General features: G+C 38.9%; 1 pseudogene; it reads right to left on the bottom strand.

Annotated features, from left to right (window-relative positions):
• Nucleotides 1-7,197: 7,197 nt before the first annotated feature.
• Nucleotides 7,198-9,253, bottom strand: LOC107018954 (annotated as a pseudogene).
• Nucleotides 9,254-9,471: the final 218 nt, after the last annotated feature.

Genomic DNA, 9,471 nt, shown 5'->3' with positions numbered 1-9,471 from the left:
AAAAATCATGTTCGTCCTCGAACATAGAGTAAAAGTAATTACCTGAAGCTTCAAAAAGTTGAGGATATCTTGCACGCTTGTCAGACTCAGTCTCCCAAGTTGCCTCTCCCACTGATCGGTGCTTCCATTGCACCTTCACTGAAGCAATCTCTTTGGTCCTAAGCTTTCGAATTTGCCTATCCAAAATAGCTATAGGCTCCTCCTCAAATGCCAAGTCTGGACCCAACTCCACAGAGTCAAGTGAAAGCACATGAGATTCATCTGGAATATACTTACGAAGCATAGAGACATGGAAAACAGGATGAACTGCCGACAAACTAGGTGGCAAGGCCAACTTATAGGCCACCTCTCCCACCCGGCTCAAAATCTCAAAAGGTCCAATGAACCTAGGGCTAAGCTTGCCCTTCTTTCCAAACTTCATCACACCCTTCATGGGTGATACTCGGAGCCAAACATGATCACCCTCCATAAACACCAAGGCTCTAACTCTCCGGTCTGCATAACTCTTCTGTCGACTCTGAGCTGTCAATAATCTATACTGAATCATACGGACTTGCTCCATAGCATCTCTAAGCAAGTCTGTATCCAAAGAGTCCATCTCCGCCGAATCAAACCAACCAATCGAAGACCTACACCGTCTTCCATACAACGCCTCAAATGGGGCCATCTGGATACTAGAGTGATAACTGTTATTATAGGCAAACTCCGCTAATGGTAAATGTTGATCCCATCTAGCACCAAAATCGATCACACACGCTCGAAGCATATCTTCCAATACCTGAATGGTCCGCTCACATTGACCATCTGTTTGAGGGTGAAATGTCGTACTCATATCTAACTGGGTACCCAGACCATGTTATAATGCCTTCCAGAAATGAGAAGTAAATAGTGAACCCCGATCTGATATGATAGAAATCGGAACTCCATGTAGTCGCACAATCTGACTGATATATAGCTCGGCTAACTTTTCTGCCGTATACTTCACCCGAACCGGAATGAAGTGGGCAGACTTGGTCAGCCTATCAACAATAACCCAAATGGAGTCATAACCACTCGCTGTGGTAGGTAAACCCACAACAAAGTCCATAGTAATCCGCTCCCACTTCCAAGTAGGAATAGGCATCCTCTGAGATACACCCCCGGGCCGCTGGTGCTCACACTTGACCTGCTGGCAAGTCAAACACCTAGAAACAAAGTCTGTAATATCTCTCTTCATTCCACACCACCAGTAATGCTGACTCAGATCATGATACATCTTCGCCGCTCCCGGATGGATGGAATACCGAGAACAATGGGCCTCCTCAAGGACCAATCTAATCAAATCACCTTTCTTGGGCACACAAATCCTGCCTCCGATCCTCAAGACACCATCAGAGTCAAGGACAGCCTCCTTAGCTTCCCCTCTCAATACTTTGTCTCGAATGAGACATATTTTTTCATCATTAAACTGGTGTGCACGGATCTGCTCGACTAAAGAAGATCGAGCCTCAATAAAAAACTTTGAGAACTTGGCATACAATTTCTCCTCTCTCAACCTCTGAAGTACAATCCTCAGGTGTCAGACATGGTCCTCCTCAGTTTTATAGTAAACCAAGATATCATCGATGAAAACAATCACAAAAGAATCAAGGTATGGTCGAAACACCCCATTCATCAACTCCATGAATGCTGCAGGAGCATTAGTCAATCCGAAGGACATCACTAGAAACTCATAATGCCCATACCGGGTTCGAAAAGCTGTCTTAGGGATATCTGATGCCCTAATCTTCAACTGATGATACCCAGACCTCAAATCAATTTTAGAGAACAATGATGCTCCCTGTAACTGATCAAATAAGTCATCAATACGTGGAAGAGGATACGTATTCTTCACTATTACCTTGTTCAACTGTCTGTAATCAATACACATTCTCATAGTCCCATCCTTCTTCTTCACAAACAATACAGGGGCACCCCAAGATGACACACTAGGGCGAATAAAACCCTTACTCAATAAATCCTGCAACTGATCCTTCAATTCTTTCAACTCTGCTGGAGCCATACGGTATGGAGGGATAGAAATAGGTTTAGTGCCCGGCTCCAAATCAATAGAAAAATCGATATCCCTATCGGGAGGAACACCTGGAAGATCAGAAGGAAATACATCGAGAAACTCCTGAACCACGGGAACAGATTCCATGGGAGGTGGTTCAACACTAGTATCCCGAATAAAAGCTAAGTAAGACAAACACCCCCTCTCCACCAACCTCTGAGCACGGATAAAAGAGATGACCTTTCTAGGATAAGAACCACTAGCACTCTTCCACTCAACCCTCGGAACACCAGGCATTGCTAAAGTCACAGTCTTAGCATTACAATCAAGGACAGCATGATAAGGAGAAAGCCAATCCATACCCAAGATAACATCAAAGTCTACCATCCCCAGAATGATTAAGTCTACCCAAGTGTCATACCCAGCCAAAGAAACAAGACAGGATCGATACACTCGATCCACCACTAAGGGCTTACCCACGGGTGTAGAAACACGAATAGGTACAGTCATGCTATCACATATCATATCAAATTTAGCAGCAAAATACGTAGACACATAAGAGAATGTAGAACCTGGATCAAACAACACAGACGCAGGTCGATGGCATACTGGGATGATACCTGTAATAACAGCATCAGAGGTCTCCGCCTCAGGTCTCCCGGGGAAAGCATAGCAGTGGCCTCCTCGTCCACCTCCATCCTGGGTGGTACCTCTACCCCCACTCTGCTGAGCTGCAACACCACTACTAGAAACTCTATCACCTCTACCTGACTGAACTCTGCCACGACCTCTACCCTGTGGTGCTGGTGGTCTAGTCTGGAATGAAGAATTAGGTCGAGGCCCACCACGACCTCTTTGAGAAGTACACTGCCGCATTAGATGATCGGGATCTCCACAAGTAAAACAAAATCTCTGACCTGGGAACTGTTGTGTGGACCCTGAAAACCCACTATAATTGCCTCGCCCTGTAGGTCGCTGCTGTGAACCGTACGAGCCCTGACCCGGGCCATAAGAACCCCTAGATGTCTGGCCACCCTCAAATGTCGGCATAGATGCATGAATAGGTCCCCGCTGCTGAAAAGAACCACTCACTCTCTGTAATCCCCTACCTCCAGATGAGGCACCATGAAACTGGCCTGATATACGGGCCCTTTTAGGGTCCCCAAACTCCTCTCTCTCCATCAATTCCGCCTCTTTGGCGGCGCTCACAATGGACTGGAAAGAAGCCCCCTCCCTAGATGTCCGAAACACAGCTGACCTGATAGAGAAAGTCAATCCCCTCACAAATCTGCGGATCCTCTCTGTCTCATTTGGAATAATGGCCAACGCATGCCTAGACAACTGGCAAAAACGCGCCTCATACTCTGTAACCGATAAACCATCCTGTCTCAGACTCTCAAACCTCAAGCGACTCTCCTCTCTCACGCTCCATGGGATAAAACGATCTTGGAATGCGCTAGCAAACTGCTCCCAAGTCACTGGAGGAGATCCAACTGGCAAACATCCCGAATAAGTCCTCCACCAGTCTCTCGCTGGTCCACGAAGCTGGAGTGTAGCATATCTAACCCCATGTGACTCAGCTAATCCAACCACCTCTAGTAACTCTCGGCAGGTAGTTAGAAACTCATGAGCGTCCTCGCTCTTCCCACCCTGAAACTGAGGTGGGTCCATCTTTCGAAATCTCTCATACCTACGCTGCTCATCCTCTGTCAGAACAACCATCGATGCAACTTGACCCCCAACTGCTGGTGCAATATCATTCTGAACCGCGGGATCTACTGGTAGTTGCCCCACCGCATCCTGAACAACTGGAGCTTGTTGCTGCTCTTGGGTCTGAGCCCCCTCTCTAGTACGAGAGTCATGTGGTGTGGTAGTTGCACCACCACCCTGAGAAAAGCCCTCTAACACACTTAACACCCTCAATAGCGTATCCTGAAGCAAAGGTGTGACTACGGGATCTGGAGGAACCTGGTCCTCTCTGTCATCAATCTGAGGTTCGGTAGAGACCTCTCTAGCACGACCTCTCACTGGTGCTGCTCCACGTCCACGACCTCTGGCTACTGTCGCACTACTAGCACGACCTCTAGCTCGAGATCTACCCCTACCTCTAGCTGGGGCCTCAACAACTGCCTCGGGAAGTGCCTCCCCTCTACCACCAGTAACATTAGTTCTAGTCCTCGTCATCTGTCAAAAGAGTATACAACAACTCAGTACTAACGAAGGTAACTACGCACGATGAGAAAGAATGAACAAAAGGAAGTTTCCTAGTAATCTTTATAGCCTCTCAGAGATGAGTACAGACGTCTCCGTACTGATCCTTGAGACTCTACGTAGACTCGGCTTGTATACACGTGAGACCTATGAACCTGGGGCTCTGATACCATTTTGTCACGACCCAAAAATGGGTGTGATGACACTCGTCTTATCCCACCAAGACAAGTCAGCCTAAAACCAAATATCTAACAAAGTGCGGAAGTAAATGACAATCCAACAACAATTCCTATTATGAAACCAAGTCATATTAATCCAATCCCCAAAATCAGGTTGTCACGTGCACAAGCCTCTAATGTAAATATTAGAATTGAAATAAAATAGAAGTCTTAAATGAAGTTGTCTTTCAAGTAAAAACAAAGTCATAAACTGGAGTAGGAAAGTTCGCTGAGATGACAAGCAGCTACCTCACAATCCTCCACAAGATGCCTCGGAAACGAAGAGAATGGAAGGTATCACAAAAATCCGGGCTCGTAACCTACAAAAATTTGTAGAAGCAAGGGGTGAGTACCAAACCACGCGGTACCCAACAAGCAAACCTCTAAACACAAGTTAAGTGAACAAAATACGGGCACTTCTTACACCATATCTAAACCTCCACGCTACAGTCTAATAGTTTACAGTTTACCAAACACACAACTCAATAACCACACTCTATCAGTTTACACATTCTCAATAACAACTCAATATTCAACAGTCACAAGCTTCACAGAGAAACACTCACAAGATCAACAAAACACATGTTCAAGTTCATCAATAATAAAATGTGCAATGCCATGAGATGCAATGTCAAATATCGTGATGCATGTCTTTCTTAACGATACACACCCGCTGTCTCTCAGTCCGGGACCCATGGGGGACATATCTGTCCATGCATCTGTCGCGGCGCACGACACGACCCTCGATAATAGTAACCATCGCGGCGCGCGATACGTCCCTCGAAATATAATATCCATCGCGGCGCGCGATACGACCCTCGAAATGATACATCCTTATACCACAATCATGTCTCAGATACAATGCAATTGACATGCTCAAATGAAAATGAGGAGATAACCATTTTGATAACAAAGCACGATTTACAACCAGGAATACAACACCAACAAATAAGCAACAAGTCTCCAAGTCATTCTCAACACCACACAAAGAAATACACGAATTTCACACGCTTAACAAGGGTTTAGAGATCCACTTGCGTTAGCCAATCGAATAATTACTCTTGGACTTGAGCCTTCCCTTTCCGTTGAGCTTCTGAACCAATGGAATCTATTCAAGTATATATTCACAATAAGGTTTCAAAACTAACAACATTCACACTTTTATGTGTTTAACCTTGAACTAAAAATACACCCCAAATTTATAATCAAGTTATGATTCTTGATGTCAATTAAAATTTCCACTATCATAGTTTTCAAGTTTTAAAATAGGATTGCATCCCAAATTTTTCCAACGTCATAATTTAAATGGTACTCACAAAATCTTATTCATCTAATATTTAAATTACATACCAATATATCAAAACTTGAACCATAATATAATAACTAATATTCTGAAATTTACGCCTAATGATGCCATTAACGTATTCTGCACTATATTTTTTTCCCTTTTTCAACCCACTAATGATTGGCTCATTATGAACCAATCATTGACCCACTAATGATTGGCTCATCATGAACCAATCATTGATCCAAATGATTCAAATGTTTCCAAAATTTCTAATTATTCACGTGATTTTCTATTCTGCATTTTTCATTTTTTTTTACTCATATGCTCTTCATTTATTATTATACACACATATATATAATTTATTATATAATATTGTTATATGCACACATCTATGTGCAGAAATCAAGAAAATTAAAGGAGAAGAAAACTTACCTTAAGCAGTTCGTAAGCCGCAAGTGCAGAGAAACCCTTCGCCCCCTTTTTTTTTCTTTTCCTTATTTTTTTTTTTTGAATTATTTAAGTACTAAAAGTGATAGGTTTTACCCACATATTTAATTAAATATAGGCTAAAGAGTATAGGGTCTTAAATAAATTATCACTTTAGCCCATAAACTATCGGTTAGTTAACTCAAGTTAAGCAAATATTCAAAATTTCCAAAAATGACCTTCCGGGTCATTACACACATGTTCATACTATTCTTTGTAACTATAAACACATGTTCGAAGCTCAATTGGAGATTGAATTCGACTCATATTGAGAATTCTCTTCAAATGAGTTAGGCTTGAATGTGTTGAGATTGAATCCAATTCAAATTATCTTGAGCCCAACCCTTAAAATTCTGGACGAATTGGACGGGTTACCTATGTTTGGGTTCATTTTTGACACCTCTAATGCTATCGAACTTTGAAAGACATAAATACACTTTTCTCAAATGAAAATTGCATAAATAAATCAAACTTTGAATTGATAACAAAAATAAACTCCATAATTTTAATTTATTCACTTTTACATCCTTTAAATTATGTTGACTCCTTTCATATTATCTAAAGTCATTTCATAGACAACTTCTTGAAATTTTTTCGTGGCCAATGGAGGCAAATTTATTGCTATCGAAATACCTTTTTCTCCCTTTTCATTTTTAATAGGCACACAAGCTAATGGATGGTAAAACACAATAATTCATCTTTTATGATCTTTGTAGAATTATATTTAAACTAACAATACAATAATAAGTAATAACTATTGTTTGATATGACAAGGTTGTATATGGTTTCGAATTCACATTATTAATTTCTTTTTCGAATTTTGTACACGATCAAAAACGCAATCACATGATGGACAAGTACATTCTAATAAGAAAATGATTGAACATATAGTACCATCTCCATAATTCTGATTTAATCATTGATACATTGAAAATAAAGGCAAAAAAAAGTAAATAATAATCTTACATCTTTGAAATTATGTTAGCTCCTACATTTTTAAAATTCATATTATAGACAATTTTTTGAAATTTTTCCATAGCAAATGAAGGCAAACTTATTGCTACTAAAATACCTTTTTCTCCCTTTTCATTATTAACAGGAATACCAATACTAATTAAAGATATAGCTTCTGAAACTCCTCCAAATATTGGTTTTCCCATCCAAAATCAATTTCATCAAATCCAACAAATCTATTTTCTGACACAATAAAATTCCATGATTTTGATAACTTAGGTCTTCCTTTAATCACCATTAAATTTGTCAATGATTTAATGTACTCTTCATTCATATCATATTCAAGTTTCTTCACCTATTCAACATATGTAAATGAATTTGAACATAATAATCCAGCTTTCGATATTGTAGCTGGTGAAATAAATATGTTACCATAATATCCAGATGGTAATTCATATTTTTGTAATTTTCCACGTATACCAACAAAGAACGTCAAACGAACAATTTCTTCTGCAAATCGAGAGCAACTATACGACATTTCCATATAAATGCCACTAACAACTCGATTTTTGTACTTCCACAATACGAAGAAACTTGTTTTTTAACAACTTCAATCTCCTTATTTCCAAAGAAAAATGATTGTTGTATCAATTTATCTTCCATAGATTCCCATGCAATTTTTGATTGAATTTGCTCATCAAACTCATGATGAGTACATGTAATACTTGGTGATATTGATGTAACACTTAAGAGATGCCTTTGCCATACATGTAATATAGAAGGTGTTTGGAGCTCCTTGAATTAATTCACTTAATGCATTTAGAAACATTTTGAAGCCATAAGCATTTAGAAACATTTTGAAGCCATAAGCATCCATTATTGTGTGATTAACTCTAAATCCAATAGCAAATCCACCACAACTAAAACGAGTCACCTATGCATGAAGGGAATGCATGTCAATTATATCGATTTCTTTTAAGTATTATACAGAAGATAGCAAAGCAAACCTTGAAAGACCATAAGTAAGAAGATACAAGTAAGAAATATATCAAAAGATATAAAAGATTTAATGTGGTTTAATCAATCGACCTAAGTCCAATAAAGGAGATGATCAATCCACTATAAATATGAGAGTCTCAACCAATTCACTCTGAATACAAGGAGGTTCACAAATTCTCCTTCATAACCAAAACTCTCAAAACCCTATACTAGGACTATATTGTGAATGCTGGTTAAGTTTAAAGTGTTTCTATTTATAGAGTCCTACAAGAAGAGGATTAGTGAAATATGATGATTTTATGTTTTCCTTTTAGAAAAAAGGAAAATCTATTTATAGTAAAAAAAAATCAGGGCAAATAATACCCGCTATAACAGAAGTTTTGAAAGAAAAAAAATAATAGATATTCAAAACCCTAGGACTACATTGTGAATGTTGGTTAAGTTAGAAGAAAGTATTTCTCTTTAAATAGTCATAAACCTTTTCCCACAAGAAAAAGATTAGCCGAATATGAAGAAAAAATCTATTTATGATAAGAAATCCAGGACAAATAATACGTAACATGATCCCCGCTATAATAGAAGTTTCAAAAAAAAAAAAATAGTAGATATTCAAGTTGATTGTTTACCTAAACTAACAGAAGAGGACCACCAATAATTCCATCAGAACCAGGAACATTATGAAGTAGTAAATCCAAATATGGACATGCTGGTTTAATAGATTCACCTAATTTTTCAAGCTACACATTAGCATCAGCTTCAATAAACAAGATTCCTTCACCATTGCAATTTACCATAAACTTCTTATTAGGCCCTTCAATGAGTCTAACAGCTAATGGATAATAAAATACTAAGTGTTTTAGACAAACCATATTTTATAATTTTTGCTGGATCTTTACCTTTCATTGAGGAATTATATTTGTTAAATATTAATATGTGAGTATGAAAACGTGTACTCCCTTGATCATCAATTTCAGAAAGATATTTTTTCTGATAAGGTGTTATTGTTGTTGGCACTACTAGTTTTGTTTCTTGATATGTTGTTGAAATTGGCATAGTGTGAGCCATATGGAGTCAACTGTAACCATTTAAAATATAATTACTAAGATTTATATAGAGTCAAGAAAAATTGTTATGCAACATAAAAATGTGGTGATGGAAAAGTTGAACCCTACCATTGGTTAAAGTTATGGAGTTGGTTGTTAAACCCAAAAGATAAGAAAGTACAAGTGATTTTTACAAGAGTTGTTGACTCTAACATGAATATTTAAACATATATATATATA

Source organism: Solanum pennellii, chromosome 5 (assembly GCF_001406875.1).
Source record: "Solanum pennellii chromosome 5, SPENNV200".
In the NCBI taxonomy this organism is placed as follows: Eukaryota; Viridiplantae; Streptophyta; class Magnoliopsida; order Solanales; family Solanaceae; genus Solanum; species Solanum pennellii.
Note: the sequence above shows the minus strand (reverse complement) of the source record. Positions and strands in the feature narration are given on the sequence as shown.